Source organism: Abramis brama (assembly GCF_963993115.1).
Source record: "Abramis brama genome assembly, chromosome: 8".
Taxonomy (NCBI): domain Eukaryota; kingdom Metazoa; phylum Chordata; class Actinopteri; order Cypriniformes; family Leuciscidae; genus Abramis; species Abramis brama.
Genome location: NC_139970.1, coordinates 29949675 through 29960588, shown reverse-complemented (window position 1 = coordinate 29960588; position 10914 = coordinate 29949675).

The window sequence follows — 10914 nt, the reverse complement described above, 5'->3', positions numbered from 1 at the left end:
ATCAATTTGATGGAAAAATTGAAATTTCAGCTTTATTACTCCAGTCTTCAGTGTCACATGATCCTTCAGAACTCATGCTAATATGCTGATTTGGTGCTTAAGAAAAATTTATTGTTTTTGAAAACAGTTGTGCTGCTTTACATTTTTGTGGAATCTGTGATACATTTTTTCATTATTCTTTGATGAATAGAAAGTTCAAAAGAACAGCTTTTAAATTAAATAGAATTTTACTGTAACTGTTGTTACTGACACTACTAATATGTCCTTGCTGAATAAAAGCATTAATTTATTTTTTAAAAATGTACTGACCCAAAACTTTTTTATTCTGAACAACGTGTAAATGGCTGAACAGCATATGATTTTGTGTATTGTAATGTGCTGTAAAATTGTTTAATATTTTTACGATTCATTATTAAAATGACTATTGGACTTAAGCTGTATGCAAGCTCAAATGAACAGAGCTCATTAGTGGAGATATGAGATCTGAAAGTTTGGGACATAACACCACAAGTATATTAGTTGTAGAAGAGGAGCATAGGGTCGTCATGGGGACAGGTGCAATCAGTGTACTTAGCCTTTGGTAATCATTGTGGGAAACAGGCTGATATTGCCCTCAGCCCTGTGTTAATGAACAGTCAATTATGGTGCTGTGAGGATTGAAGTGGGGGTGGAGTGTGTCCACTGTGACGCCACCATGTGAACCTAAATGCTTTTTAAACCTTCGCTTGTTGCACCAAAATCAACTGTAATTACTCACTCAGTATTTCGTTCATGTCTGCTTTTCTATTCATTCAGTTCCTAGAATGTGTTCGACCAACACGTCATTAACCTTTGCAATAACAGCTGTTATGAAGCAAGCCCACAGGGAGATGTGTTATGAAGTGCAGAATTTGTGCACGTGCAATAAATCAGAAACCTTCATACAGATCCATTAGAACATCAGAAATGGTGCGTTCTGTTCAAGTGGATAACTTTGAAATTCATGACAAATCTTGTGTTAACCCCTAGCTAATGATCTTAGGCCTGGTGTCACAGACAGGGCTCAGATAAAGCCAGGATTAGGCCTTAGTTAAACTAGGACATTTAAGTAGATTATATAAACATGCCTTAGAAAACACCATTACAGGTGTGCATCCTGAGACAAAACAATGGCACTGATATATTTTAAGATATTAAGCAAGTTGCTTTCAGTTAAGACAGCTCAAACTGTTCAAACTCATTCATTCATTCAAACATGCACTTTAGCCTGGGACTATAGGCTTAAGTCTCGTCTGTGAAACCGGGAATTCAAATTTGTACACAATCACTTAATAAATAGCACCCTAAGGATAGGACTCTCCCCAGTACTGCACATTCACACACTTTTTCACAAAGGCACAAAACTCAATTAGCTATAAGCATGTTTGCTAATCACAAACACTGTCCTGGCATCTGTTTCACGGTTTGCCCACAGGAAAGAAAAAGGTTTGAGAAATAGAAGCAAGGGAATGAATATTGACATGAACAAGATTAAAAGTCTGTCAGATGTGAAGTCTTTAAATTAGCTTGTTAGCACTCTCTTATTGATATCACTACTGTAGCCTCTCAATACATCATAATTCAATTAAGTACATAGTTTTCTGGCAAGAGTACAGGTTATCTGTCACATCTCTCATGTAATGTCCCAAGTCAGATGCCTGTACTATACCCATTGTATAGTGCTATGTTTACTTGTTTTGCATCATGTTTTGTTAATATTGTATTCTGCATCATGTACTGTATATCTGCAGCAGGGTTACTGTAAACTGAAAACATTGAAAACGTCTAGGTTACGACTGTAACCTCTGTTCCCTGAGAACAGGGAACGAGACACTGCATCGATGACGCTATGGGGAACGCCCTCCATGTGAACCGGTGTCTGAAAAGCTATCCAATCACGGCAATCGATATTGACCGGCGACAGCCTATGATGTCACTACTAGTGCGACCCGGAAGTATAAAAGGGGCGCCTAGAGAACGACATCCAGTTATCGTCTGAAGGGACTGTTCAACAGGCATCTGAACGCAGGCATCAGAAGGCATGGCGAACTCAGGGAACAGAGGTTACAGTCGTAACCTAGACATTCCCTTTCGAAAGGGAACTCGCACTGCGTCGATGACGATATGGGGAACGATATACACTCCCACCATGCTGAGGGGCCTAACAAGGCCGCTCAAAGGCTTGGAACCAACAGCTTCCATGGAAGGGGTTCTTTTAAGGGAATATGGCCAGGGGGTCCAAAAGGAGTCCCGTCCAGACACTTTCTGAGGGGAACATAAAGTCAACCCCATGCCACCAGGGAGGCTGACCTGGTCATATTTACTGACCTAGTCTTGCCAACAACCTGTATGTTTCCAAAACAGAGTCTCTCACAAAATCCAATATAGGGAATTAATGGCAGTAGTTCACTCACAAACCAGATCATAGAGATGGGCATCCTGGAGAGTAGAACTCAGCATAGCACTTTAACCCTTGCAAACGAGGGGAGTAACTCTACTCGATCCTGGATCTACACAGTGCTTCAAAGCCCTGTGGAGGCTGGGCACTCTAAAGGGACCCTAATAAGGGGGGCGCCTCCAGCTCTTGGGCTGATCTAACAGGGAGGCCTCGTGAGAGTCCTTCGACCTGCCGACCAGACTTATGGAGTTAAGTATTCAAACAGAGCGATCCTCAGATAGATTCTGGAACACTATGCTCAACCTGATAAGTACTGACCAGGCTCTGGGCTAAAATCAGGGAGGCCTGCAACGTGATACTTAATGCCTTTGCAATGCTAAGCATCCAACTCGTTGGGGAGCCTGTTAAGGCCTAACTACTTGATAGCGAGGATGTTAGCAGAGCCAGCCTTCAGAAGCCTAGGTGCTCTCACAGACATTTCTGTGGGCCTGGTTATACTTATTTAACATTGCCAACAGGCAGTGTACTCAGCAGAAGTGCTATTGATCCTTTGAAGGAAGGAGAGTACAATCTTACGCTACCGGAGTATTGAGGAGGCCTACTGTAAGGCCTACAGCTTCGAATGTCAAAGGCGTCAGCCCGATCAGTGCTTTGGCTCTAAGGGAGCATACTCAACTATCCCAGGTGGGAGGGAGTAACTAATCTGCCTCTACCTGAGCCTGGGTGGTGAAAGGTGATAACAAGAGCTATGGGTAGCAATTAAAGTACTCTAATTAATGACCCTAACAAGGGGAGCACTATCAGCATGACCCTGAAGGATGTATCAGGGTCGAGGCTATTATCTTGTAATTTTACAAGACAGATTTTATATTCTCTACTAATGAAAGAAAAGGGAATGGAGGCCTCAGTAAGTGGTCAACGGCATGCAACCTTTTGACTTGAATTCTTATATTTCAAAGGGGCACATAAGAAAAATCCTTTTTATCTTAAAGGTCCCGTTCTTCGTGATCCCATGTTTCAAACTTTAATTAGTGTGTAATGTTGCTGTTAGAGCATAAATAATATCTGTAAAATTATAAAGCTCAAAGTTCAATGCCAAGCGAGATATTTTATTTAACAGAAGTCGCCTACAGTGAACGGCCCGTTTGGACTACATCCCTCTACTTCCTTCTTTAATGACGTCACTAGAACCGTTTTTTGACTAACCTCCGCCCACAGGAATGCTCCCTCAACTCTACCGAAATTCGTTTATGTACTTGCGCACTTCTTATAACTTACTGTTTACTCAGCTCTTACGGTGATTTTCTGAAGTAAAACTGACGCTTCATCTTTTGTGTTATGTACAATAAACTTTATTAAACTCATCAGTATATGTTTGATCATCATTCAGACAGCAGACTTGTAGGCTATTAATAAATAATGGATACATACAAGCAGATGACAAATACGTTATAATAACCGTAATTAAACTACTAAACTATACCTGTTTCATCTCTATACAGCACTCTGACTCTGTAGGCATTATTGTCCGACTCGAAATGAACACCGTTACTGAGAGTTTCTGATATTATCATCATTCCGTGAGATGAAATTGTCCTGAGAGACTGAGCGCGAGCTCATGAAGCTCCGCCCACTGGGTCGTCCAGCAGCAGCTTATTTGCATTTAAAGGGCACACACTAAAACAGCGCGTTTTTCTGTGCCCCCAAAAATGACAATTTAAACATGCTGTAAAAAATTATCTGTTGGGTATTTTGAGCTGAAACTTCACATACACACTCTGGGGACATCAGAGACTTATTTTACATCTTGTGAAAAGGGGCAGAATACAGGACCTTTAAGGTCTTGCTGCCAGCTACCCCACATGGAAATAACCTATATAAACATATATGTTTTAATATAGGTTTTGATATAGGTTTTTAATATATGTGACATATATAAAATTGGCCGTTTTCCTATATTATATGTACATATATGTGTACATATATATTTGTGCATACATGTACCTATATATGTACATATATGCACGTATATATGCGTGCATATATGCACATATATATGCACCTATATGTTCACCTATATATGCACCTATATGTTTACCTATATATTAGTAAAATTATTAAAATCCATAGCTAGGCAACAAATAAAAGCCCAAAATGTAGAAATTTTCATTATTTATTTACTTAAGAACAATCAAATAGTACAAGAACAAAAATAAGACAAAAAACTGAACAGAAAAAAAAAAAAAGTTATCTTTTTGATCTTCTCAGCTCCGTGAGCTTTGAATTGATAGATGTGCCTATCTGAGCTAGGCATCATGTATGACAGTTGCCAAAGTGAGATATGAGCTACAAAATGACCAGATCCTGCCATGAGCTATATAGGAGACATATCTTGTATGTACATATAGGGCTTATATGTGGATATAAAGAAGCAATACAGGAGACCTATATGACCTGTATATGCACATATATGCACCTCAATTTTGCCTATATGTGGCATATATATGCATATATGCAGCATATATATTATCATATATGTGCATATATGCTGTATATAGGTTTCATATATGCGCATATATCCTCATATAGGTTATTTCCATGTGGGACTACACTCGGCCTGATCACACTGCTTCTTACTCTCTAGAGAGAAAGACCTGACAACGCACATAGATATCTGCATCGGAGGCTTTTCAAAGGTAGCCTGCTACCTATGCTGCTATCTACCCTGTTACACCACTAGCATTTACACCTAATGCAAAAGGCGGGCCTTGGCCAGACGACTGGCCATAGCGTCATCAACGCAGTGCGAGTTCCCTTTCAAAAGGGAACTTTTTTTTTAAAACTGGAACAAAGCTGAGATAAAATATTGCATAAAAAACTTAAACTAAACGTAAATTAGAAATGTTGTCTTGGCAAAGTTTAAGTCTTTTTAAGCACTAAAATAAATAAATAAAAATAAAACTGAACTAAAACTGAAACAAGTTTATAAATAATACTAAAACTATACTATACTAAAATAGCACTTCTCTGCAATGACAAATAATGAAATGAGATATATTTATAAATAGATTAGGAAAAGTATGCCTTATATGCGAACAGCATCCAATTTCAAACGTTAAAACGTCTTTAGCTAATCCATCTAAAATAATCTTTGACTTTCTTAAAAAGTGTAGCTTGCCAATGCTCATACTTCTGTAAATATTTGTACTGTTTACGATTAGCTATATGTTAAATGTATTGTAAGCCAGGTTGCTAGGTGACAGGGTCTTCGTAGATTGTATAGTGAACAATGGCAGTAAAATTGCTACATTCCCACAGCTGCTGTTGTTCTGTATTAAGGCCTTGGAATGCAGAAAGCATGCAATCATTACCACGGAAACCTATCATGGGACTCCAACCCACAGAGGGCAAATCAAAAGTAGCTCAAATCATTCTTGTAAACACCACACACATCATCAAAATCACTCCAGCACAGGTGGTTCAGCCCCTTTTTTACTGGACAAAAATGTAATGAACTACTAATCATGCATCAGCACATTCTCAGTGTGTGCATGGAATCGGGTGTTTGAATGAGTGTGTGTGAGGTCTGAACCCCCCTTGGTTCGAAGATGCTGACCTGACCGGAATCTGTTCTTGTTGTGGAGACCTGCGGCTGATTGGCTGCTTCCTCTGGGACTTGTAAAGCCATCGCCATAGAGACCTAAACCTGTCACCGGTAAGATTTAGGGGTCCCAGTGCTGGTTTTAAAAGTTTCAGTCTGACAGCAGGCAGCAAAAGTTTGTTTCTCTGAAATAACACACTACTGTATATGTCAGACTACACTGAGATGAAGGTACTATTGTTCATGGGTACCGCTACAAAATCAATGCATTTTATGCTTTTGAGGATCCACTTACAGACTTTGAATGCTGTTTGATAGAAAACATCTTATCAAAATGATTTAAATTCATTGTTTATTGCAAATGTCCTAAATCTGGAATCACTGTGACTTCAGATCCAGTTTCATAAAAATGAAAATGGCATAAAACGGGTAAAAGGTGAAAATGGCATAATTAGTCATAAACAAACAATTATCTTCCCAGTAAAGATATAGAATACAATGACGTTCAAAAGAAATTAAAGTGTCCAAAGTGACAGTAAAGATTTTGTACATTGTTGAAAAGAATTATTTTCAAATAAATGCTGTTCTTTTGAACTTTCTATTCCTTAAAGAACACTGTAAAACATGTGCTGTAGTTTTGCAGCTGTTTGCCAGTAACTTACTGTAGATTTAAATCGTTGTTATTTACTGGCAACAGTTTGCTCAAAGTTAAATGAACATTAAACATTAACAAGTCTTTGTCTTTACAGAATAAAACTATAAAATAACAACCTAATGCAAAGCATTCTGGGAACCAAAAATCTTCATCAACCTTTTCTGTTTTTTTCCTTCAGATTTTGGTTCCCAGAATGCTTTGCATGAGGCTGTTATTTTAGTTTTATTCTGTAAAGATAAAGACTTGTTAATGTTTAATGTTCATTTAACTTTGAACAAACTGCTGCCAGTAAATAACATCAATTTAAATCTACAGTAAGTTACTGGCAAGTAGCTGCCAATAATACTGTAATTTCTACAGATTTTTTTAACAGTGAATCCTGAAAAAAAAAAAAATGTATCACAGTTTCCACAAAAGTATTAAGCAGCATAACTGTTCTCAACATTATTTCAGAAGGATCATGTGACACTGAAAATTCTGCTTTGCCATCAGGAACAAAAAAAAAAAAAAAAAAGGTATTTAAATGTTTCACAATATTAATGTTTTTTATTCTATTTTGATTTTTTTTTAAATCAGCATTGGTGAGCATTAGACACTTCTTTCAGAAGAAAAAACAAACAAAAGAAGAAAAGGGGGGAAACATGTTTAGTTCAAATTCTGCACTAGTGTATGAAATATGACAAAAAATATGGACAAAATGTCTCTAGTTATCTATTTAGATTATACATAATTTATACTTTAAATGATCACCCCACAACAGAGAAGATTTTATAAATGTTACAAATCCAAACAAATTGTTTAAATTTGCACCAACACCAATATATCCAATAATCAGTTTATGGGATTAATACTTTTATCATATGTGAACCCAAGAATTGGAAGTTTTATTTTAATTAAAGCAATACCAAATACTAAGGAGCTCACACACATACACACAAATGTTGTATGTGTGTGTGTGTGTGTGTGTGTGTGTGTTTGTGTTGTGTCTGATAGAGCTATAAGAGAGGGTCACTGTAGAGGAATAATGTTATAATAATGTATCTGTGTGACTGTGTACTTCACATAACTGTGTTACTGTCTCCCACCACACACTCACTGTCAGTCCATCTCGCAGTGGACATACAATTAGTTTAATAACAGCATACTTTCTTGTCAGTAAGTTATCGCACAACTATCTGACTCTTTGTGTGAACTTGTCTAAATGTCATGCTTACATTATTGCTGGTGCCGTCATGTTTGACCTACAGATTGTGGGTGTGTGTGCACTGTGTGCAGTGTGTGGGTGGGTTGTGTGTTTAGCTGTAGGAGTTTACTGTGAGTGTGTGAGGCAGATGGCTCACCCCTTACACTTCCATGTTCCTCCGTACACACTACCCAGAATCCTTTGTCTCAGTCAACAGCCTGTAACATTCCAGGACCGTGAACGGTCGTGGGGAAGGTGACATCATCATTCTGCAAAAGTCAGATGGCATCGTGACTATTGCCATTTCTACATTTAAAAAGCTTTAATAGTGGCCCAAAATTGGACCAAAAATAAACCACCTAAAGCGGACGGTTTCCATCTGCATGGCTGACGTGTCTCTCATTGAAGTCTGTCACCTTTGCCTCTGTGAGACATCACTGTCTATGTGTCTGTGCTCACACATGTGTGAAAACCTATTACTAATAGTACTGGAGCCATATAGCTCGACACGTGATAAATGACAAAGTCATCAGAATATATTTTGACAAATTCAGAAAGCCAAATAACATGTTCATGTTTAAAGCAACACACACTTCCTAAGCTCGTGACTTTGTGTTTGCATGCACGTGTGTGTGGCCTGGTGGTTCTCAGGGAACCGTGGAAATGGCTGCCAAGCTTAATTTAGGGTGGACAGGCAAAGCCCTCTCCCTAAGGGCCCCGACCCCACACGTCTGCCCGAATGCTTTTACACATATGGACAAAAATTGGGACATGTCAAGTTGCAATACTGCCAGATGTTGTATAACGTATGCATGAAAAGTCACAACCTCAATATCAACATGTGAATGCATAATAACAATAAAAAAAAATAGCAAATGGCAACTATACTATTTTAAAGACAGAACGGAAATCATATAAATGATGATGTAGGGTAGGGTTAATCGACCGTTAAAAGGTTTGGGGGCAGTAAGATTTTGTTTTAAATGAATCGTTTTATTCAGCAAGGACCCATTAAATTGATGAAAAGTTATAGTAAAGACATTTATAATGTTACAAAAGATTTTCTTTTTCTAATAAATGTGGTTCTTTTGAACTTGAAAAAAAGGCCTGAAAAAAGTATCATGGTTTCCACAAATATATTAAGCAGCTCAACTGTTTTCAACATTGATAATAATAAGAAAGGTTTCTCGAGCACCAAATCGTATTAGAATGATTTCCAAAAAATCATGTGACACTGAAGACTGGAGTTGATGAAAATTCAACTTTGTAAAATCAGATCCACAGCAAAGCAATATGTTGCTCAAATTGGGTGCTCAACAAGGAAATTGATAAAAAAAGGAAAAAAGTCGGTACACCACGGCTCCAAAAATGTGAAAAATTGAATGACACACACAGGTGGTATAACGTTTCGAGCACGAAGGCTCTTCGTCAGACAATTAAAAGGTTTTTTTGAAAATTCAGCTTTGCCATCATAGGAATCATCAATTACATTTTAAAAGATATTAAAATAAAAAGCTATTTAAATTGTAATAGTATTTCACAGTATTACTGTTTTTACTGTATTTTTTTAACAACAGTGAATATAATTTTAGTATCAAAACTGATATGTTAATTATAATCTATAGGCCCGGTTTCACAGACAGGGCTCAGATTAAGCCAGGATTAGGCCTTAGTTCAATTAGGACATTTAGGTAGCTTTTATAAATGTGCCTTAGAAAAAAACATTACTGGTGTGCATCTTTAGACAAAAAACTGACAATGACACTGACATATTTTAAGATATTAAGCATTAAGCACGTTAGTTGCTTGCTTAAGGGGGGATAGTATATTTATGGTATATTTATATTATACAATCTAAAATTAAAATAATATGTATTAAAACTACAGTATATTCCCTGCTGTCAAAGAAACACAGCTTAAAAGTCATTTTCTACAGAGAGAGAGAGAGATGAAATAAATTATAGATCTCATTATTTTACAAGGTAGTTCTAGGGATATAACATTTTGCTGTTCCCAGTGTTCACTGACTTTGCAAAACATTGGTATTGATGCCTTTTCACTTATGTTAGAAGAAGCAGGTAAGGTAAAAACATTCTATCTGGTTACCTTTTGGCCTTCTCACCTCAGATGGAGCTCCGGTCAATGTTAGATATCACTCAAAACTACAGCTAGCACACCCTGCTGTAGTTTCACACCCTACAGTCAATTGTGATAACATGAATGACCTCTCTCACACTGAACTATACCTGCCTTGGGCTCCTTGTCGTCCGTCTGGTCGGACATGTGTATATTGTCTGTACAGGAGTGTGTTATGGTCTCTGAGTACATGTTTGATGTCAGATTTAGAATGTGATGTTTGCTCAGCTCAGCTGATTCAGTGTTTTGGTAAACATGTGACAGATCTAGCATTTTGACGTGACGTGGGAGTTGTATTAAGTCTTCATGAAGTCTTGGACTTCATTCTTCATTTTAAATGTGCTCACTGCTCAGAATGTTTTTCTTTACTTTAGGGCCGGTGAAACTTACAGAATGTGTTTCACACTATATTCCTATTACATGCTTAAAAATAAATGTTCCAAAATTAGGTTTTACAGTCATAAGAAAACGTTTATTTCTGTAATGAACAAAGGTACTGCTACTGTGCTCTGTGTACTTCTGCTGTATTGTAACACAACTGTGTTGATTATAATGAGAGCGTTCCCAATTTGTTTTATTGTGCAACTCACTATATAGTATAGTACAGACTGTGGACAGTAAGACTGTGAATGTGCAGAAACACCCAGTTCAAGACTTGTGGGTCAGAAAGTCATGTATAGCAAATTTCTGGAGAGGAGTGGTTATGGACCTAATATTTGGTTTGCAAAGTGATTGTAAGTACTGCCAAAAAAATAAACGAATAAATAAATAAATCTTGGAAAATATAATATGAAGATATGATTAAGAATATACAGTTACAACTAAGAAATACTGTACATACCATTCAAAAGTTTGGAGTTGGTAAGATTTTTGTTTTTGAAAAAGTCTCTTTAGTCCCTTATGTTTCTGAAAAACGAAACAGC